Raw genomic sequence first — 24,055 nt, 5'->3', positions numbered from 1 at the left:
ATAGACCACAATGCAATATCATTACAGAGATGCAGAAACAGAGATTAAAAATTAATTGGAAAATAAAATACCCAATCCTAAAGAATGAGTGGATCAAAGAACAAAACATAGCATCAACCAATAATTTCATTCAAGGGAATTACAACAATGAGGCAACATATCAAAATTTGTGGGATGCTCCCAAAGCAGTACTTAGGGGAAATTTCGATCTCTAAATTCTTACATCCATAAAACAGAGAAAGAGCAGATCAAGGAACTGGGCATAAAATGTACAAAAGTAGAAAAAGAACAAATGACAAAATCTCCAATTAAACATCAAATTGGAAATCAAAGGTGAGATGAAGAAAATGTTTAAAAAGTAAAATTATAAAATAAAAGCACGTGCTGCTTTTATGAAAATACTAATAAAAACAGATAAACCTTTGGATAACTTGATTAACAAAAAGAAAGAAGAAAACCAAATTGCCAGTCTCAAAACCAAAAGTGTAAGCGTAACCAAGGAAGAGGAAATTAAAGCAACACTTAGGAGTTATTTTCCCAATCCTATGCCAGCAAAACTGACAATCTACATGAAATGGATGAATACTTACAAAAACATACACTGCCCATGTTAAAAGAAGAGGAAACAGAATACATAAATAACAATATCTTAAAAGAAAAAAATATTGAACAAGGCATAAATGCGTTTCCTAGGAAAAAATTCCCAGGACTAGATCAACTGTGAAAGTGAATTCTACCGAACATTTAAAAACATTTCATCCCACTACTACATAAACTAACTGAAACAACAGGTAAAGAAGAAGTACTATCAAATTCCTTTCATGGCACAAACATGTTTTCAATACCGAAACAAGGGCGTAGGGATTTACACATACTAATACTTATTGGAGGAGCTGTGAAATGACACATCCATTTTGGAAAGTAATTTAAAATTACGCAAAGAAGGAAAGAAAAATGCCCAAAGCCTACAAAACAAAGATTCCATTACAACCCAATGATGCCACTGATAACGAAAAGTCCATATATATTCCAAAATACTTATGACACCACTTTTTGTGGCATCTATGATTTGGAAACAGTAGATGCTCATCAACAAGACATGGAACAGGAAAGGCATGGAATACTGCTACGTACTTACTGTAAATAAGAAACGAAGTGTGTGAGAAGTACAGAGAAGTATGGAAAGGGCTTTGTGAACTGATGCAAAGTGAATTAAACAGAGCCAAGAAAACAGTGCATATACACAATAACGACAATTGAAATGGAAAGAATGACTCAGCAAAAGCTTAAAAGTACCTGTAACAAGATGTTAAAGATCAAGTGGGAATGAAAAGGAAACGTGAGAAGACACCATCACCCTACCCCATTCAGGAAGTGAGAGGTCCTCAGGTGTTACACATTGCACACGTTTGCCCAAATGCATTGATCAGTTGTGCTCACTTTTCTTTTCCTTCCTAAAACAAGAAATATGATTGGTCACATGGCATGGCTCTTGAGGATGAGGGGAGGGAGAGATACATGGGATACCCTGGTGATGGCAGAAACAGAAAACACCAATAAAACAGGAGTCAAGTAACTCAAGGGTGATAATGGAGTTGGGGAAGGAGGAAAGGAAGGGGTTTGGGTTAGTGATTATCAGTAGCAGATCCAAAGATGTTACAAATCTGTGATTACGCAAACAATTCTTGTTATTGTTTAGTCCTGTCTGACTTTTCCTGCCCACATTTGGGGTTTTCTTGGCAGAGATACTGGAGTAGTTTGCCATTTCCTTCTAAAGCTCATTTGACAGATGAGGAACTGAGGGAAACAGGGTAAAGTGACTTGCCCAGAGTCACATAGCTACTAAATGTCTGAGGCCAGATTTGAACTCAAGAAGATGATTCTGCCTGACTTCAGGCCCCATAGAATACCTAGCTGCCCAGAAAACAATTTCAACTCCACTGTATCCCACCCAATCTCATGATTCCCCCAAGCCCCAGACCTCCAGACTAAGGCATGGGCAGGCAGGAAGCCCTAGGCAGGAGCATCCCTGGAGGAGAAGGCACACACAGGATCACTCCTGAACATAGCCATACATACATACATCCACACACACACACACACGGACTGTCTCTTACATACACACACACACATGTTCCTATCGACAGACACAACACAGGCATAAACAAAAGTACTGATATACCCACACTTACATACATCTTCTGGGCACTAATTGGGGATGGTAGAGGGTCAGCTTCATGAAAAGGCTAGGGGGAAGGGAAGAGAAGAGAAGAAGAAAGTGAGGGGCTGAGGCAGGAGCAGGAAGGGGGCACTTACTTCACTCACAACCACATAGGCACTAGCAGGACCCTCAGGATAGGTCAATCTGGAAGATGGAGGGAAGATGGGGGTAGTGGAGGGGAGGGGTGGGTGTGGAGTGGAAGGGGAGGAGAAGTGGGTGAGGGGGGATATGCAGATCTCAAACTGCTCGCCCCACTCACAGCCTCCTCCAGAGTCAAAGAAGACTTACACTTAATAGAGGGTCAGAGGGGGTGGCATTGTGACATCACTGCAAGGTAGGACTAGTGTCCTAGAAGAGCAGGGGGAGGGGAGGAGGTCTCTAACATCAGGCCCAGAGCACTGGGGAGCCGCTCCCCAGCCTAGTCATTTCTCTCTGTCCCCATCACCCAAATTGGCTACAAAAGGGGGTTGCAGCTGCATCCTCGACCTGGAAGTGGTCCTGGGGCTGGCCAGGGTCCCAGGTTCCTGAGGGCAGGCTGCTGGGGCTGGGAGGGGTGGGGGGCAGCAGCTGAGCTCAGCTTGGGGTTGTTGAGGGTAGGCCCCTTTACAGAAACTGGGAGGGGGAAGAGAAAGAGAGTAAGGGGAGGGTGAGGGAGGGCTGTCCTGGGCTCCACAAAAGGGAGGAGCACAGTAGCTGCAGCAGCATCCGCAAACCAGTAGCCCTTGAATGGGACTTGGATTCCTCACAACCTCCAGAGCAGAGGAAGAAAGGGCTGGTGTGAGGAAGGGGCAGGGCTCAGCCTCCTTTCTCTAGGCAGGAGGAGACAAAGATCAGGACAGGCAGGGAGGGACAGGGGTCACCAAGGGAGGCAGCAGGTCTGCCCCTACTGTGCCACATGTGGGTAGATGCTTATCACCTGGGGAACTGCTAAACAAAGTGTGAAACATGGTGAACATCATGGAATACTACTACCAGGCTGCAAGAAATGATGTGTGCGATGAGTACAGAGAACTACAGAAAGATCTTTGTGAACTGATGCAAAGTGAATTAAGCAGAGTAAAAAAAAGAAAAAACAAAATAGTACATACACACAGTAACTACAACAACTGACATGGAAAGAATGAGACACAAAAAATTAACTGAAATGTTAAAGATCAAGTGAGAATGAAAAGGAAACATGAGAAAACACCATCACCCTACCTCAGCCAGGACTTAAGAGGTCCACAGGTGTTATACATTGCACACCTTTTCCACCTGCACCAATCAGTTGTGCTCATTTTTCTTTTCCTCCCTAAAAGAAAAAAACTCTTTATCACATGACATGGCTCTTGAGGATGGGGAGAGGGAGGGATACATGGGATACCCTGGTGATGTAAGAAACAGAAAACAATGAAAAAGTTTAAAAGGAGGTCAAGTATCTCAGGGGTAATAATGGAGGTGGGGAAGGAAGAAAAAGGGCTTTGGGTTAGTGATTATCAGTAGCAGATCCAATCTATACTACAAATCAGGGATTCTGAAAACAATTGTTGTTCTTGTTTAGTCCCGTCTGACTCTTCCTGCCCACATTTGGGGTTTTCTTGGCAAAGGTACTGGAATGGTCTGCCATTTCCTTCTGAAGTTCATTTGACAGGTGAGGAACTGAGGCAAAGAGAGTGAAGTGACTTGCTGAAGATCACACAGCTGGTAAGTGTCGGAGGCCAGGTTTGAACTCAAGGAGATGATTCTTCCTGACTTCAGGCCCATTGGGACACCCAGCTGCCTGGAAGACAATGGAAACTTGTTAAAATGTGGGAGGTTGATCAGTGGGAAAGATTAGTTATGCAATGTACAGAAGCAAACAAATAAAATAAATTAGAGTTTAAAAAATTCAAAGATAGCAATTGGGTGGGTGGGGAGAAGGGAGACTATTTGATAAAAAAAAAAAAAACAAACGATGGGATAAGGGAAAAGCAGTTTGCCAGAAATGCAACAGGACATCAACACCTCACAGCACTTTTCAAATTAAACTACAAATGGATGCATGAATTAGACATAAGAGGGGAGTCGGCAGCAAATTAGAGGAACAAGGAGGAAATTACTTTTCATATCTATGGATAGGAGAAGAGGTTATGACAGAAGAAGCAACAGAGAATCACAGAAAATAAAATAGAAGAATTCTACTTCTATAAAGTCGAAATGTTTTTGCACAAAGAGATCAAATGCTGTGAAAATGGGAACAGTAATATTTAAATGAGGAAAAACATCTTTGCAGCAAAGTTCTATAAGGACTGTTGCATATGCAAGATTTAAAAGGAACTGATTCCAATTTCTAAGATTAAGAGCCATGCTCCAATAGGTCAAAGGAAGAGGAGGTTTCCAAAGGAAGAAATCCAAACTATGAACAGCTTTATGACAAAATGTTCCAAATCCCTCATAATGAGAGAAGTGAATGTTAAAAAGTATCAGAGAAAGTCTCCTCTTTCTGTTCCACAACAAGGTACATGGAAATGCCCCTTTCACTAGGTGCTGCTTGAAACCAGAACAAAAAATAAATATACCATTAAATTAAACAACATCAAACAAAAGAGATGATACGGAAAAGGGGAGGGGAAGAGTCCTACACTGTCTCAGAGGAATCTGGCCACAGGGGGAGACCCAGCCTTGGGCACCACAGGGCTGGCACCCCACTGGAGGGGAAGCCAGCAGAGAACAGTGACAACCTGCAGCTTGGGACCCACACATCCCAGGTTGTACCGTTTAGTCAGGAACTGATTTTCAAAAGCCCCAGTTTTTAATTCAGGTAGTCCACATTACTTTGCAAAAAAAAAAAAAATTCTGGAATAAAGTAAGACCTTGGTCAAGTTCCCATGGGCAACCAAACTTCCTAAGACACTGAAGGCACCTCACTCTACCCCCCCACACATAAGGGGAGACCAGCTGGTTGTTTATCTCTATATTATGGGCCCAAACCTGTAGGTATTTAACTAATTGGCAGAAATTGACCCAAGACAACCCTGTCACCATTAACCAACTTGAAGTTCTTTTGATCTCGATAAAATAAATCACCTTAAGAAATGTTGTGATGAAGTTGGCAAGAAAATTAAATATCCTGAGTGGGATACGTTTACTAAATGGCTACTCAAAACCAGCAGACAGAAGTCTCTTGTAACTTGGACTTCTTTAAGGAAACTTTAAATGGAATTAAAAAGAATGGGGAAAGGGCGGAAGAGAAGATTTGTGCCCTCCAGAATGATAATCAGAATTGTACTGCTCCATTAAAGAGTACATCAAGGATTTGCCTGCATGTAGGACCAAGTCACTTCTCCCAGAAAAGATTTATCCAGCCATCCCTGGGAAAGATTCACCCTCCTCTCTCTGAGGATGAGGAAGGCAAGCAGGAGGATCCTTCTTAGACTTTCTCCTCTCTCCCCAGTCCCCAGGCCAAGCCAAGGATGCGAGGAAGAAGAAAGGTTGGGAAAGTCCACCTGAGGAGGGCAGGGAGGGAGTGCCCTCAAAGTCTTCTCCCTGATGCTTCCACCCCACCCCATCCCATGGCCCTCCAAGGCCCAGACCTTCAGACAAAGACCTGGGCAGGCAGGATGCGCCAGGCAGAAGCAGCTCTGGAGGAGCAGGCACGCACAGGTACACACATGTACACACGTGATTCTATAGTCCTAAACACACAATACACACATAAAAAAGGTTTTATTCCAAGCACACACATGCCCCAGGTACTAAGACAAGCCAATTTGGGATGGGGGGGAAGTTGAAACAAAGACTAAAGAGGAAACAGAAGAAAATATAAGGGGAGGGATGTAGAGGGACAGGAGGGGCAGGGGCAGAAAAGGGGGCTTACCTTATACACACCCACTTAGGAAAGTGTAGGAACTTCTGGGTTCCCTGGGTGAGGGAGGGGTGTTGTGGCAGAGGAGGAGGGGAGCAGGTTAGGGCTGGGCTGCTCATGGCCCTCCCTCCAGACTTAGAGGAAAAGGAAACTCACTCCTCCTCCTCCTCCACTTTACCATCCTTCTCATCCTCTTTCTCCTCCTCCTCTTCCTCCTCCAGAGACAAAGAAGATTGACTTGGTCAAGGGTGAGAGGGGCGGGTACAGTGACATCATGGTAGGGCAGGGCTAGTCTCCATCCAGAGCACAGGGAGGAGGGAGAAAAGAGGGGAGGGGGTTATGATGGCACCCACAGAGGAGTGGGGAGGCCCCTCCCAGTCATTTCTCTCAACTCCCATCGCCCAGCCTGGGGAGGGGAGGGGAGGGGGCCACAGTGCTTGGAGGGCCCAGGGCTGAGCCAGGTCCCAGGTTCCTGAGGGCAGTTGCTGGGGACTGGGAGGGATGTGGTGGGGCAGCTGAGCTCAGCTTGGGGTTGTGGGGGGGGTGGGTCAGCCCCTTTATGGAAAATTGAGAGGGGGAGGGCAGGGATGGTGGGGGGGGGTAGGGCATCCTGGGCTCCACATAAGGGAAAACAGTAGCTGCAGCAGCAGCAGCAGCAGACCACCAACCCCTTGATGGAACTTACTGACAACCTGTAGAGCAGAGGAGGAAAGGGATGGTCTGGGACAAATGTGGGTCTCAACCTCCTTTCTCCAGGCAGGAGGAGACAAAATCAGGCCATGGGCTGGGAGAGCCACGGGGGCACCCATGCATGCAAGCATGTCTGTCTCTGACCCTGCCTGGGTTGGAGAAAACTAGCAGCAATCATTGTTGGGCTGCTCTCCCCTCCAATGAAGAAGGAGAGTTGAGGCAGAAGGTTGGGAATTCTCCCAGGGTCCAGGATGCTCTCTGATTCAAGAGGATCATCACCCACAGGACCCAGAGTGCCTAAGGGGGGCCAGGCATCTAGCCAGGAGCCTCTGGAGGCTGAGAAGAAAGTATCTTCATCAGACAGCTGCAGGGATAGGGACAGGACACCTGAGGATTGTGGAGGACCCCCAGAGAAGGAAAATCTCTCCACTGAAACCTTGTCTGTCTGCAATTTGTACTCTCAAAAACTTTCCTAGAGCATGGAGACCTCAGGTGACTCAGCCCCCTCAATAAATACAAGCGGTAGGTGGTGGAGGGTCAGCCCAAAGGCTGTCTCTCAGACCAATGACCATGCCCTTCTACTTGGATGAGAGAGAGGCAGCCATGTCAGAGGATCACCAAGCAGGTGAGTGCAAGGAAATGGGCCAACAACCAAGCCAGAAGCCATGAACCAGGTAGGGTGTTAATGTAGCCCACTGACAAGGAGAAAACTTGGAGGAAATATGTGCAAGAAAATGGCTGGTATGAGCCATGAAGGATATTTGTTAAGTAGTTAATTTTGGCCAAGATGTTATCAGTATCAAATCAGGGAAGCCCAAGCATAGTGTAAAAGAAAAATTAACCTTGGAGTACACAAAAATCAGACATTGAGGGAGACTCTAGATGTAGTCCTTGTAGCGGTAGTAGAGCTAGGACTCCAGTCTGGCTCCTCTAACTCCATATCCCCCTATTCTTGACATTAGACCATGGCCTCCATGCTGAACAAGCTCTTTCCTTCAAGTCTCTTATGTGTGTTCTTTACCCATTCCCTCTTCACCCAGTCCTTACCTCAAGCCACCAAATGGGTCCAAGGGATCACAGGCTTAAATCTCCAGCTCAAAGCACCCTCAGAGTCCAACTAGTCTAATCCCCTTCTGCTACAGAGGAAGATGAAACTCGGGGTGGTCAAGGGACTTGCCCCAAATCTCACTTAGGATCTGAGAGATAGAGTTGGAAGGGACCTCAAAGGTCAACTAGTTGAACCTTCTCAATTTAAAGAGGAAAAAACTGAACCTTAGAATGCTGATGGGAGTTGTCTGAGGTCACAAAGCTAGCAAGTGTCCACAGCTAGTCAGGGAGGATATGAACCCAGATTTTCCCATAACAGAATGGGGTAGCCATTAGATTCTACTGCCTCTTATCCTCTTATCTCTCTAGTGTACCCTCATCCCTCTAGATGTTCTAAGACTAGAAGGATGAGGGCTAAGTTTCTTTTTTAAATGCCAAAAGAAAAGTCATTTCCAAAAATTATCCCATTATATCTCATGAACATTCAACAGCCACTTATTGGTCTGACTTGAATTCTTTTGTGGAATGCCTGTCTACATCCTACTGTCTCTCTAATGTGAGCAGTCCTTATCCCAGTTTGATCTGTTGCTGAAATGAGTTTTCAAGGATTTACACAACAGCTTAGGTTAGATGAGATATTAAAAGATATAAAAAATATCACTTCAGCACCAAAGACACTGCAGAGCTCTCCCAGATGTCCTCTCAGTAAACCACCTAATCTGGCAATACTCACATATGCATCAGAGGGAGCCCATGGGGATAAGGTAGCACAACCACTGGCAACTAGGTGGCACAATGGAGAGAAGCCTTCCTGGAGTCAGGAAGACTCACCTTCCTGAGTTCAAGTCTGGCTTCAGACACTTGTTAGCTGTGTGACCCTGGGCAAGTCACTTAACCCTCATTGCCTCAGTTCCTCATCTGTCAAATGAGCTAGAAAAGGACATGGCAAACCACTGCAGTATCTGGGCCAAGAAAATCCCAAATGGGGTCAGAAAGAATCAGACACAACTGAAAAATGACCCAACCAAGCAAAACCATACTGTGCTTCTAGAAAAACATTATGTGTACCTTGGTCAGACGCACCCTGATCCACATTGGTCATTTGTCATCACCACAGACAACAATGTATGCTGTATCATCATCATAGAAAAAAAAGACAGATGCTTTATAAAATCTAGGTCCAGGGAGATCACTTCCCAGAAAACCTCATTCTTCCTATAGCTGCTTTGCTTTGTTATCAGAATAATGAAAGGCATGGCCCAAAATGCTATTTCACTTCTTTTTCCCAGTCTCCAAACCACTGACAGTGAATTGGTAAAAGGTTGGTGCAAAATTCACCCAGGTATTTTTATATTTCAATTCCAAGTCCTGTGTGATAGGACTAATGTGTACCAGAATTTCTCCTCAGCATGGGTTCCATACATGCCTCTTCCTTCCCTAGTAAAACAGCACTTAGTTTCCCCCAAAATATGACAGATACTCCTGGAGCCCCAAGGCAATCTTTTTTATACTTCTCTAATTAACTCACTATCCCACTCACTACTATGGCTCTTCAGAAAATTGTCGACTCTCCTCAAACCTCCTATGGCTCCTCCCCACACCCACCCTCTCAGCTGAGAACCTTGCCTCATCTTGTACTGAAAATATTGCAGTCATTCTCCTAGAGCTCCTTCTTCTCCCCTCCTCTTCCTCTCACATCACTCAGATGCCTTCTGCCACTGTCTCCTCCCCCAGCCCTGTCTCACACAGAGATGTGCATACTCCTTAGTGAGCCAAACCCCTCTCTACCTGCACAAGGGGTCCCTTTCCAGCCCTTTCCTCCAGCAGACTGCTCCCTCGTTCATCCCCATTCTCTCACTTCAGTATCTCCCTGTGTATGGCTGCTTAACCCTGCCCACAAACATGTCTATGTCTCCCACATCCTTAAAAGATTCTCTCTCTGGATTCATGCATCCCCTATAATTATCATCCCATATACAGCCTCCCTTTTCAGCCTAAACTCCTTGAAAAGAGCATTAACAATAGTCACCTCTATTTGCTTCCCTCTCTCTTCTTAACTCTCTACAGTTGACCTTCTACCCTCATCAGTCAACTGAAACTTCTCTCACTGATGTTGCTAACCATCTCTCAGAGGTCAAATCCAATATACTTTTCTCAGTTCTCACCTTTCTTAATCATGTTGCAGGTCCCCAGTGGCCTTGAGGCAGCACCAGTGTCTCCCCTCTGGTTGGGGCAGGCTTTTTTCTCCATGTGCTTGCTCTCTGGCTCCCTTCCTTTGAGTGTATCAGAAATCCTTCTCACCTCTCTTGCTCCAATTCCCACCTGCCCCTGCCCCTCTCTGGCTGGCCCAGATCCAGGCTTCCTTTCCCACCTCACTGGGAAAGCTATCCATCCCAGGGCTCAGTCTCCCCTCATGCCTAGTGTACCCTAGTATTTGCTGCACTTGGGATACTCACTTTTTGGGCATTTGATCCTTGCACAGGCTTCCTCTTAGTTGCCTCCCTCCTTTCTCTCCTATTCCCAGGAGAGATCTTTGAGACAAAACTAATGATACAACAACTCATATTTCTATACAACTCAGAGATGGATAAGCTTTCCTTACAAAAGCTCTGTTAGGTAGGAAATGCCAGCATCATTCCATTTTACAGATGAGGAAACTGAGTCTCAAAGAGGTTATTAGCAAGAGGGCAGGGGCCAGGATAGACAGTGGCCAAAGAAGTTATCAGTCACTGATGCAGGAAAGAAGGGACCCCATCAGAGCTGAGCCTTCTGGCCCCCTGCCACTTCCTCTAAGAACTTGACCAATAGATTGTTCATATGTCTATAGTGCTTGACTGTACAGAGATTAGGGCAGCTAGGTGTCTCAGTGGACAGAGCTGTGGGCCTGGAGTTAGCAAGAGCTGAGTTCAAATCTGTCCTGAACATTTACTAGCTATGTGACCTAGGCAAGTCACATAATCCTGTTTGCCAGTTTCATTAGCTGTTCAATGATCTGGAGAAGGAAATGGCAAACCACTTAGTAAGCACCCCAATAGGACCATAAAGAGTCTGATGTGAATGAAAAATGGCTGAACTACAAAAGATACAGTGAGCCATGCAACAAAGAAAATATTTTTTAAAATTCAGTAAATGAATTAATACACTGAAAATATCTGGAAGTAAATTCATGCTGCCATCCCTGTGCACCTTTCACCTCTGGAAAGGAATAGTGAGACTTATCTTCTTCCACTTCTTAAGGGCCAGGCTACTTTAGTTTTGTATTACTCAAACAGTGTTGGTCTCCATCAATAGGATGTGCTTTACTCTGAGCGCAGGGACTGTTTCCTTTTATCTGTGGATTCCTAGCACCCAGAGCAGAGTGTGGTACACAGTAGGCTTTTAATAAATTTTTTTTCAGCCAAAGACAAGGTTTATTAGAACATCGGCAGACTCTTAAGGAGTCTGAACATTAGAAGCTTATTGTCTAGATTATAAGAATCTAAGCAGTGGCTACATTTTAGGAATCTGAGCAGTGGCTAGATTATAAGAATCTAAGCATCTAATGGAGACAAGATGGACCTTATATACAAAGACTATGGGAGGGATCTAGGAGTGGCCAAGTAGTCTATGGGGTAATAGAACTCCTGGGTGGCCAAGGGAGAATGGAGCCTAGATAGATTAAGGGTGGGATTATAGCCTCGGGGGAACACCAGAGTTTGGCCATGTGGGAAAGTCCAGAGTTTTTCCTTTTTGGGGTCTAGATCCCATCCTCACATTCCCCCCTCAAACAAATGGGACCCAAATTCTTTTGGGGTAAGGGTGAAGGTCTTGGCTTCTGAAACTGCTTCCTACTGGCAAGGGGCATAGAGCTGTCCTGCCTTAAGGGGGTCCAAAGAGGAGGTTGACTGGAACCGAGTCCAGGCTGCATCCAGGGAATGATGGGGGACATTAGCAGTACCTGCTGTTTGCACCAACTGTAGGTGAATGACCTGTAGTCTGGAAGACACAAATCTGACAGAAAAGACAGCAGGGCCCAGATCTAACACAGAGACTAGATTTAGGGCCCAACGTTGAGAGAATAAAACATCCTTAATTGTTTGGATTTAGATAATTCAGATTTCCAACCATGCAGTATCAAATCCACCTCATAGCCAGATTAGGGAATAGCCAGGTGGGTAACATGCCCTTTCAAAGAACATAATGAGTGAACTGAGCCAGGAGGATCTATCTTAGACTCAGGCTAAAATTATCCTCTCAGCTTTTCCCCCATGCTGACTCCCACCAGTATCACATTCTCTCTGAGTAGCTCAGATGGTGGATTATTGATTATTGATGGATTATTAAGATCCACCAGACAACTTAAAATAAATCCCACCAGCTTTTATGCAAACAACAAGTTTCACTAATCACAGCTTAGGAAAAACTTTTCCAGGATTTACATCTCAAACTTAAATTTGTCCTGGTGTAAAAAGCCAATCATTAGAGATGTCTATACACTTGCAAATTCTCAGCAAGCCATACATAACCCAAACAAGCTTTTGAGCTAGTTTACATATTAAAACACATTAAAACAAAAACAACAATAGCTAAATTATTTTAGCGGTAACCAAATTATGAAAAGTTGCAGTTTTGTTAAATGCACTTCCAAATTACTTTACACAGAGAATCAACATCTCATCATTAACAGTTAAAACTACAAATTTAAAAGAGTGTGCTTACCCAAGTTTGGAGGCTAGCTTCATTACCTTGAGCAGGATATGCTGAACCTGGGTGATGCTTCCAGGCAAAGGTTGCCCTAGGGCCCAAGGCCATTGCCATGGGGGCCCACACTGTAGCTGCTGCCCCTCCCCCCTCCTTCCTTTCCCTGGTGGGGAAGGGTGAAATCAAAGGTGAGGGGTTAAGGGTGAAACTCTCTTCTCCTATGAGAGGGGTTAACAGATACCCTCTGACTCAAGGGAAGGGAGTGAACAGGTTTTACAGGTGTTTCAAAACTCCTTAATGATTAGCCACAAAACATCCAGAATCTGCCAAGACATTTTTAGCTGTTCTAACTTCCCCTTTCACCACCATGAAGGAGGATTCAGAGGTGCAGAGGGAAGGAAGTAAGCAAGCATCAGGGAACCAAAAAGCAACTGTAGTTTTTCCCAATTCCCTAGCACCGAGGGAATTAACAGAGTTGAGCGTACACTTCCTGAAGGCATCCATCCTTGTCTCTATGCTGTGGAAGGTGTACCCAGGTCCATGGTCTTGAACGACCCAGTGGACCAAGAGCCTGAGAGCATCAGGCCTCGTGCAAGACAATCTCATAACTGTCTGCCAGAAAAGCACCTCCAAGCCTTGGTGCTTGGAGAGTGACACCAACTGCAGAGCAAGAAAGGAGGGGAGGGGGGAGGCTTACATACCTTCCAGTCTTGATTGGAGAAGAACTTGGGGTTAGGCAGTTTCCCTGCATGAGGCCACCAAAATGATGTGATTTAGGGTGAGGGGTGCTGGGACCCCAAAATCACAACACATGGGTCCTGTCCAAAAGAAATGACCCAAGCCTTCTTTCAGTCAAACACAAGGTTTATTAGAACATCTGTCACATTGGGCAGACCTTAAGGAGTCTGAACATTAGTAACTATTGGCTTATTGGCCAGATCATAAGAATCTAAGCAGTGGCTAGATTTAGGAATCTGGCAGTGGCTAGATTATAAGAATCTAAGCTTAAAAAACCCTAAATTTATGAAATGAAGAGAGTACTCAATTCCTCAAGGTCAATATGAATTCAGAATAAATCATCAACATTAAAATTATCTATGAACCCTCATCATATCAAAAGTCTCTGATACAGGATAAGACTTCATTAGCACTGGTGACACCACTGAGCTGATTTTACCCTAAATGGGTTAGTGGATAAAATCTAAATGTGGCCCAACCAAAGGGGTCAAAAATTGGAGGAAATAAATACAAAAAAACAAACAAACCCTGATCTTTATTTTGAAGGAAATTATGAAAGAAAACAAATTTCATGAGACTTACCAGTGTGAAATCAGGAATTCAGGTAAAATTGCTCAGTTGCCCAGGGCTTCTTGTTTAGTCATTCACTGATGGCTGACTTTATGTGATGCATAGACTTTTATCCATGGGGTTTTCTTAGCAAAGATATTGGAGAGGTTTGCTGTTTCCTTCTCCTGTGTGTTCCCATTTTTCAGATGAGGAACTAAGGCAAATGAGGCTTAAGTGACTTGCCCAGGGTCACATAGATAGTAAGTACCTAGGCTCAGAACTGAACCCAGATCTTCCTGGCTCCAAGCCCAGTGTTCCATCCATTGCACCACCTAACTGGCCTGTCCAGGGCTAGTAAAAAAAAAAAGAAAATAAAACCAGTAACCATGTGACTATACAAAAGCAGAGAGTGAGGCTACAGCTGAAATTATTATCCTCAGTAGTACAGCTGAAATTACAAACTGGCTTTTCTACTTCCAAAGGTCATCTTCTTGCTGAGAGAAGTGATTTTTTCTCCATTATGTTAATAACCAAGTATTAAATTAGGATTGAGGCTTTTTCTCTCTATTTTCCTCATTCAGGGACCAACCCCTGTAAGTCAGTCAGGCTCCGAAGGACATTGCTGATAAATGAGATTTTCAAATCCTCAGGCAACATGCTCCTTGATCTTGGACAGGACCCCAACCAACTAGAAGATTTTACTTCTGTTTCCAGTGTAAACAATTCCAGCCCTAGTGCATAAAATTTATGCCCTTGCAGCCCCCCATTGTGATTTAGGGTGACAGCTCAGAAAGGAGAAAACCAACCAGACTGGTCAGGGTACAGATGGATTCCTTTGTCCACACTGCTAGAGGTTGCTCAGTCTCATGCTCAAGCCATGTTCTCAGCAGGAGGAGCTGAAGACTTTTAGCCCATCTCCTCATGAATACACCCACCCTCTCATTAATTGTTCACCAATCAGGGTTGATTTTCACCTGTCACAGGCAACTCCTTTTCCAAAGTATTTAAGCTTTCAGTCCTCTCCATGGTTTTGCCTTTGGTTATGGAAAGAGAACACTGACCATCACTTCATTGATTATAAGCTAGCCTATTTAATAAATTGATTATTAGTTATCCAGAAACTCTGTCTCGCAGGCTTTTCATTCACTTCATTGCCCCTAAATCATGTTCTCCATCCCTCTCCAACTAATACACTCTATTCTGAACAAAGCCAACTTTCTCCTTTCAGGCACTACCAACATTCTCAAATGTATGGTGTATATCTGTGGCCTTAGGTCTCTCTCTTCCCAGTCATTCCTTCAAGGCCTTCAATGGGCCCACAGGATGATATGACTAGATCTAGAGATGGGAGGAACCTCAGAGACTATCTAGTCTAATCCCCTCAATTTACTGAGGTGATTTGCCCAATCTCCTGCACAAGATTTTAGATAGCCTCAAGGGATATCTATCCAACCTACTCAATTTATAGATGAGGAAACTGATGCCCAGAGAGAAGTGATTTGCTTAAAGACATATATAGGAATATAGATTTGGTGCTGAAAGGGATCTCAGAGGCTATGTAATTAAACCTTTTCATTTTACTGATCTGGGAACTGAAGCTCAGAGGCCTTAATTGACTTGCTTAGGGTTATTTACACAGGTCATCAATAGAGAGGCAGGATTTGAACTCAGGCCTTTTTGACTCCAAATCCTAGTTCCTTCTATTCTAACACAAAATGGCCCCATTGCCAATCTCCACTTCCTCCTTCTGTGTCCAGGTAAGGAGTATTGTTGTCCAACAGCAATGTTTAATTTGGTGACTCCAAGGTGAGGAAAAATGGAAAGGAGGAAAAAAGAGCAAGCCATTTAGTTCTTAGGCAAGCTGAAACAAAACTTTCTAGGGAGTGCTGTTCCCTTAATCCTAACCTTCCTCTGTCCCATCTCTACCTTCAATTCAAGAAGTTATTAGCTAGAAGCCTGAGTAGAGGAAGCACCAAGCCAACCTCTCTCAACATTCCTCATTAAACAACTTTAAAATAATGCCTCACATGGAATTCTTGACTGGCAGAGCCAACAAAAGATGAGGTTAAGACATTCTTACAAGCCCAAAACAATTTAAGAAGCCAGAAGGCAAGACCTGTAACACAGGGGTGGAGGCTAGCCCGGGGCCCATGTGCAGGAAACACCAGTGGTGGGATGAGGTGGTGGATTGAAAAGGAATACCATGTAAATCAGTTAGTATTGATGACTTTGATTTAATTTTAGTTGGATTGTTGGATTAAGCTCCCTTCTTTAAGAAAAGCTAGCCCTAACAGCTAAGACAAAACTAACAAAGGATTCTCTTTAGTCTAGGTTACCGACAGATTTAGTGAATAGACAGATTGATAAGACTTCATCACTTAGTAGAAGATAATTTCGAGTAAGACATATATTATTGCAGGAACAAAATAATCAAAGTATTAGAAGACTCTTTTCACACAGGAACAGCCACATTGTGTGATGACTGATACTGATAAACTTAAGCCTTCCTAGCAATACAAGGATCTAAAACATCTCCAAAGGCCTCGTGATGGAAAATGCTACCCACATCCAAAGAAAGAACTATGGAGTTTGAGTGCAGATTGAAGCATACTATTTGCTATTTTTTCTTCTGTTGAGTTTTGTTTCCTCTTTCTGGTGGTTCCTCCTGTTGGTTGTAATTCTTACTTACAACATTACTAATGTGAAAATATGTTTAATAGGAATGTATATGTATAGCTTATATCAGATTGTGTACCATCTTGGGGAGGGGGGTGGGGAGGGAGGGGGAGAAAAATTTTAAACTCAAAAGCATATGGAAGTCATTGTTGATAAATCAAAATAAATTAATTTAAAAAAAAAGAAGACTCTTTTCAAATGTTAAGTTCCCCTTTCTGGCAGTTGAGAAAGGGAGGTTGACAAAAGATTAAGTTCTTCAGACTTAGGGGATAATCTCCCTTATTTTTCTTCAGCTAGAGCTTACATATGACTTAAGTGGTGTAATGTTCTGAGGTTGGGTTGCCCTTTCTGGCAAGTGCAGGATGGGGTGGGGGATGGGGTGACTGCTAACTACAAACCATAACTTCCTCTTTGCCAGTCTTAGTTGAAACTATAGGCCCCTTGGAAGGAAGCTTTCTGGTTTCAAACTGCTTCAGCTGTGGTGCAAAGACTTTTGGAGTAATCTCACTTTGACAGCTGAATGTTGCCAACAGTAGGAATTTGGCTTCAGAAAGCCTGGGAGAAGCAAACCAATCAGATGACCTGCCTTATTCAGTTGAATTATGCTCAAAACAAGTTTCCTAAGATGGCTGTAATTTTTTAGTTCCTCTTTTTTGTTACAAAAACAAACTCTGAAATCACTGCTTTGTCACTAATTACTGAGGAATTAGTTGACCTAAGAGGAACCTGTCAATCATTACTATGAAGTCATTATTTATTTACTTGGAAAATTTGTACCTCAGAATGATTTTCTATTTTTGTTCTATTTTATTATTACTATGTTATAGTTATTTTGTTCATTTTAATAGTCAGAAACAGCAGCAGCTTTGGGAGCTCTCAAGCCAGAGACAATAAGGGGACCTAGCAATTGGTTAGAAAGAGATGACAGAGACCCCTGTGCTAGCTCAAGACACAAGATTGGAAGCTGTTTGGACACTCCATTGCCTATACAGACTTCTGGGTCACAATTCAAGGGCAGCAATGAGCACATTCTGAAAAGTGCGAGCACAGACCCTGAGGAACAGTATCGCTTGCAATCCCAATGGAAAAAGGGTACTGAGGGGTAAGGTCACTTCTGGTCAAAAAGGAGGAGTGAAGGGGCAGCTAGGTGGCACAGTGGATAGAGCACTGGCCTTGGAGTCAAGAGGACCTGACTTCAAATCCAACCTCTGATACATAACACTCACCAGCTGTGTGACTCTAGGCAAGTCACTTAACCCCAATTGCCTCACCAAAAAAAGAAATAAAATAAATTTAAAAAACCAAATGGAACAGTGACTCCATGTAGTGGTATCAATTGCAGTCCTAAGGGATCAGGGGTTCTTCCTAGGTAAGGACCAGAGCATAGACTGGGAAAGCAATGACCAAACCTCTGCTCAAATCCTATCACTTTGGACCACAGAAAACTTTGAAACTCCCAAAATTAGCTCTGAAACTATCAAAGTGAAAAGTGTGAAAAAACCTTTGCTTCAGATAATAAGTTCCCTGCCCCCCCCCTCCACTTAGGCTATAGATGAAGTATAAAAGGCAGCGGTAGAAATCATGATCTCAGACAAAGCAAAAGCTAAAACAGACCTAATTCAAAGAGATAAGCAGGGAAGCTATATCTTGCTAAAAGGCACTGATGTGGTGCTTGGGTGCTTATGTTTGGGTGCTTGTACTTGGACCCCAATTTCTCCCTAGCCTCAGAAACACTGTCCTTGACAGTTTCTCCCCAGCCCAAGAACCCTGTGCCTAGCAATTATTCATGAGTGGGCCCCAGCAAGACCCTTATCTCTCTCCCTGATGCAGTTCCAAACAGCACCGAAGGATTTATTAGCTTAAACTGGCTTTGCACTGGGTCATAAAGACATTCTTATCCACTACTATACTATCCTACTGCCCTACCTTATTGTCTACATCCTGGGCTCCTCATTAACTGTATTCTTGACTTAAGACATATGTATACTTCCTACATCTATCTTGTCAAACACGACATTGATTGGTGGCAGACTGGACACCTCTCAGTTACCCTGAACTCTAGTTAACTTAGTGATGTAGCAGGCCTAAAACCACACCTCCATGTGGCTCCCCTTGTGGGCTTTTCCTAATGGACTCTGGGTAAAACGCCTGTGCAGTAGGTACAAGAAGTGCATGTTCTTTTAAGAACTGACTACTCCTTAACCACTCCCTAATTCCACCCTGAATCCCCTAGTTAGCATATTTGGCTCATATTTTATTGTATTTTATCTTACATAAACTTTAACTGTACCTCTCTAAGGTTGTAGGATCCTTTAAGAATCCTTGCCCACTGAAAAGCGTAACAATAAACTTTGCCACCTTGGCTTAAAGAATGCTTGAGTCTGTGAATTCATTCCAGATGACTCATGTACTTCAGGCTTTGAGGGGTCACAACCTCTCAGCCTCTCAGCCTGCAACAGTACCATAACGTAATATCAATATCCACCAAATATGCACCAAATGGCAGAGCATCCAGCTTCTTAAAATGAAAAGTTAAATGACTTATGGAAGGAAATAGTAAAACTATACAAAGGGAGACCTCAACTTTTCCCTCTCAGAATCAGGGAAATCTATGTATAAAATAAATTACAAAGAAGTTTAGGAGAGGAAAAGCATTTTAGAAAAGTTAGACATGATAGAACTCTGGAGAAAACTGAATGGAAACAAAAAGAAATATAACTTTTTCTCAGCTGTATGTGGCACCTTCACAAAAAATGAACATATATTAGCATATAAAAACCTCAGAAACAAATGGACAAATACAGAAATATTAAATGCAACTTTTACACACCACAATGCAATATAAATTACCAAGATGTGGAAGAACAGATTAAAAGTTAATTGGAAACTAAGTCATCAAATCCTAAAGAATGACTGGGTTGGAGAACAAATTACAGAATCAACCAACAATTTCATTCAAGAAAATTACAACAACGAGGCAACATGCCACAATTTGTGGGATGCAGCCAAAGTAGTCCTTAGGGGAAATTTCTATCTCTAAATGCTTCCATCAATAAAACAGAGAAGGGGCAGATCAAGGAATTGGGCATGAAATTTTAAAAAGTAGAAAAAGAGCAGATAGAAAATCTCCAATTAAACATCAAAATTGAAATCCCTAAATCAAAGATGAGATTAAGAAAATTTTTAAGAAATAAAACTAATAAATAAAAGTAGGTGCTGGTTTTAGGAAAATACTAATAAAATAGATAAAACATTAGTCAGCTTGATTAACAAAAAGAAAGAAGAAAACCAAATTATCAGTCTCAAAAATGAAAGGGCAAATGCATAATCAAAGAAGATGAAATTAAAGTAATGCTTAGGGGTATTTTGCCAGTCACATGCCAGGAAAACTGACAATCTGCATGAAATGAATATATATTTATAAAATATAAACCATCCATGTTAACAGAAGAGGAAATAGAATACTTAAATGATCCTACCTTAAAAGAAGACATTGAACAAGGCATAAAAGAGTCCCTAGGAAAAATCCCGAGGACCAGATGGATTTAAAGTGATTCTTCCAAGCATTGAAAAAACATTTCATCCCAATAGTATATAAACTATTTGAAACAACAGGTAAAGAAGGAATCCTATCAAATTCCTCTTATGGCACAAATGTGGTGTTGATACCTAAAGAAGGCTGTGGGAATATACACACACCAATACACTTTTGGTAGACCTGTGAAATGACACATCCATTTGGAAGGTAATTTGGAATTATGTGAAGAAAGTAACAAATATGTCCAGTCTTTAAAAAAAGGATCCCATTACATCCCAAGGAATCCATTAATAAGAAAAAATTCCCTATATACTCCAAAATATTTATAACAGCGCTTTTTGTGACAGCTGTGAATTGGAAGCAGAGTAGATGTTCATCAACTGGGAATGGCTCAATGAGGCATGGAACACGAAGGTCATGGAATACTGCTACCATGCAGTAAGAAATGATGTGTGTGATGAGTACAGAGAAGTATGGAAAGATCTTTGTGAACTGATTCAAAGTGAATTAAGCAGATCCAAGAAAACAGAATATATATGTACATATATGTGTGTGTGTGTGTGTGTGGCGTGTGTACATATGTGTGTATATCTATATATACACACACATTTATTCATAGATACACATACACACACAGTAACTACAATAATTGAAATGGAAATAATGACACACAAAAAATTAAATGTACCTGTAACAAAATGTTAAAGATCAAGTGGGCTGAAAAGGAAACATGAGAAGACACCATCACCCTGTTCAGGATGTGAGAGGTTCACCGGTGTTACACATTGCACACCTTTCCACATGCATCAATCAGTTGTGCTCAATTTTTTTCCTCCCAAAAACAAAAATTCAATTTGTTACATGGCATGGCTCTCCAGGATGGGGAGAGGGAGGGATACATGGGATACCTTGGTGATGCAAAAAACAGAAAATATCACTAAAAAAATTTAAGAAGGCTAATCTCCAGGGTAATAATGGAGGGCAGAGGGAGGAAAGAAAGGGGTTTGGGTTAATGACTATCAGTAGCAGATGTTAAACTGTACTACAAATCAAAGATTACGAAAACAATTGTTCTAACTGATTCTAAGCTCCAAGATTAAGAGCCATTCTCCAACAGGGCAAAGGAAAAGGGCCTTTTCAAAGGAAGAAATCCAAGCTACCAACAGCCCCTATGACAAAATGCTCCAAATCCCCCATAATGAGAGAAGCACACATTAAAACAACTCTTTTCTTTCAGTCTGTAAATCATAGAGATCCGCTGGTTCAGGGACAGTCCCCTCTTTCTGTTTCACGATGAGGTACATGGAAAGGCCCTTTTCACCAGGTGCTGGTTGAAACCAGAACAAAAACCAAATACACATTAAATTAAACAACATCAAACAAAAGAGATGATATGGAGAAGGGGAGGGGAAGAGTTCCTAGACTGTCTCCTCTCTCCCAGCCCTGAGGCCAAGCCAAGGACGAGAGGAAGGGAGGAAGAAAGGATGGAAACGTCCACCTGGGGAAGGGATGCAGGGAGTGTCCCAAAGGCTTCTCCCTGCTGGGCTCCACCCCACGGCCCCCCAAGTCCCAGACCTCCAGACCAAGGTCTGGGCAGGCAGGAAGCCCCAGGCAGGAACAGCCCTGGAGGAGTAGGTACACATGAGTACACACACACACACACACACACACACACACACACACACACACACACAATCCTCCCATAAAGAAGGGTATTAATACTCCCACGACTGCCCCCGCCGCCCCATGCACACACACATGCCCCTTGGCACTAAGACAAGCCAATCTGTGGTGGGGCGAGTTCAGCAGAAGACAGAAGAGAGGGCAGAAGAGAATACAAGGGGGGATGCAGAGGGGCAGGAGGGGGAGGGGACACTTACCTCACACACAGCCACGCAGGACAGTGCAGGAATTTCTGGGATCTCACAGGTGACGGGGGAAGGAGGGGAAGGTGTGGTGGGGCAGAGAAGGGCAGGGGGTTGGGGGCGAGCAGATCTCCAGCTGGCCCCCTCCTCCAGACTCAGAGGAAAAGGGAACTCCCTCTTCCTTCCTCCCTCCTCTCCTCTTCCAGAGACAAAAACCACTGACCTTGGCAAGGGTAGGAGGGGCGGGTACAGTGACGTCACAGTAGCTCAGTGGAGTAGCCACTCAGAGCAGACAGAGGAGGGAGAAAGAGGGCGGGGTCTGTGATGTCACGCACAAAGGAGTGAGGAGCCCCCCCCCAGTCTTTTCTCTCAACTCCCATCACCCAGCTTGGGGAGGGGAGGGGGCCACAGTGCTTGGAGGACTGAACCAGGTCCCACTTTCCTGGGGGCAGCTGCTGGGGCTGGGCAGGATGGGGTGGGGCAGCTGAGCTAAGCTTGGGGCTGTCAGGGGTCAGCCTCTTTACAGATAACCTGGAGAGGGAGGGCAGGGATGGCAGGGACAGGGTGTCCTGGGCTCCACTTAGGGGAACAGCACAGTAGCTGAAGCAGCAGCAGACCACCGGCCCCTGAATGGGACTTGGATACCTTACAACCCCCAGAGCAGAGGAGGAAAGGGGCAGTGGATAGAGCTCCAGCCTTGGAGTCAGGAGGACCTAAGTTCAAATCCGCCCTCAGACACTTGGCATTAGCTGTGTGACCCCTAGCTAGTCACTTAACCCCAATTGCTTCACAAAAAAAAAAGTCATTTCCAAAAAAACTATCTAATTTTGCCTCACGATAATTCAGCATCCACTTATTGGCCTGATTGAATTTTTTCATGAAATACCTTGTCTACATCCTACTGTCTCTTTAATGTGAGAAGTCCTTATCCCAATTTAACTATTTGCCGAAATGAGTTTTCAAGGACTTACACAACAGCTTAGGTTAAATGAGATAATGAGAACAGATATAAAAAACATCACTTCAGCACCAATGACCCTGGAAAGCTCTCCCAGATATCCTCTCAGTAAACCACCTAATCTGGTAATACTAACATATGCCTCAGAGGGAGCCCAGCGGGAACACAACCATGAGCATCTAGGTGACACAATAGATAGAACAATGGGCCTGGAGTCAAGAAATCTCATCTTCCTGAAAATAAATCTGACCTCAGACACTTATTAGCTGTGTGACCCTGGGCAAGTCACCTAACCCTCATTGCTTGAGTTCTTCATTGATCAAATGAGCTAGAGAAGGACATGACAAACCATTGAAGTATCTTTGCCAAAAAAACCCCAAATGGGGTGAGAAAGAATCAGACACAACTGAAAAATGATCCTACCAAACACAGCCATACTGTAGTTCTACAAAAACATTATGTGTACCTTGGTCAGATGCACCCAGATCCACATTGGTCATTTATCATTACCACAGACAACAATGTATGCTGTATCATCATCACAGAAAAAAAGGCAGATGCATTACAAAATCTAGGTCCAGGGAGATCACTTCCTAGAAAACTTCATTTTTCCTACAGCTGCTTTGCACTGTTTTCAGAATAATGAAAGGCATGGCCCAAAATGTTATTTCATGTCTTTTTCCCAATCTCAAAACCATTGACAGTGAATTGGTAAAGGGCTAGTGCCAAATTCACCCAGGTACTTTAAAATTTCAATTCCAAGTCCTATGTAATAGGACTAATGTGTACCAGTATTTCTCCTCAACATGGGTTCCACCCATGTCTCTTCCTTCCCTAGGAAAACAGCATTTGGTTTTCCCCCAAAGTTGACAAAGCTACTCCTGGAGCCCCAAGGCAATCTTTTTATACTTCTCTAATTAACTCGCTATCCCACTCACTACTATGGCTCTTCAGAAAATTGTCACCCTCCTCAAACCTCCTATGGATCCTCCCCACACCCACCTACCCTCTCAGCTGAGAACCTTGTATCATATCTTACTGAAAATATTGTTAGAAATAGGCTTGACACCAAAAATTTAGTATCAAGGAAATTTGTTGCAAAGAAAGTCCAGAGGATTAGACATTTCTGGCCAGAAGCGGGCTCCACCCCTCTTCAGGAGGGGTGGGCCCTGAGTGCAAGGGCAAGTGAGCTTTTATGCAGTTGAATTCAGCACAAAACCTCTCAGGCCTGGATTGGTCCATCCCTTCCCAGGTTACACCTTTCCTTAAG

At 43.4% G+C, this 24,055-nt stretch overlaps 1 long non-coding RNA gene across 2 annotated transcripts; it reads right to left on the bottom strand.

The window, feature by feature from the left end:
- Positions 1-350: 350 nt before the first annotated feature.
- On the bottom strand, positions 351-21,958 carry LOC110204154 (uncharacterized). Of its 2 annotated transcripts, none has more exons than XR_002323225.2 (5): positions 21,843-21,958; positions 3,786-3,980; positions 3,422-3,512; positions 2,187-2,246; positions 351-1,454 (listed from the first exon to the last, which is right to left on the bottom strand). It is a non-coding gene; the product is annotated as an uncharacterized LOC110204154 (long non-coding RNA). The 2 variants fall into 2 exon arrangements; XR_013484524.1 differs by having other exon boundaries at positions 2,193-2,246.
- Between the last annotated feature and the right edge of the window lie 2,097 nt (positions 21,959-24,055).

Source organism: Phascolarctos cinereus, unplaced genomic scaffold, assembly GCF_003287225.1.
Source record: "Phascolarctos cinereus isolate Bilbo 61053 unplaced genomic scaffold, phaCin_HiC Scaffold_123;HRSCAF=678, whole genome shotgun sequence".
Taxonomy (NCBI): Eukaryota; Metazoa; Chordata; class Mammalia; order Diprotodontia; family Phascolarctidae; genus Phascolarctos; species Phascolarctos cinereus.
The sequence above is the reverse complement of the archived record's forward strand: the minus strand, read 5'-3'. Positions and strand labels throughout refer to the sequence as shown.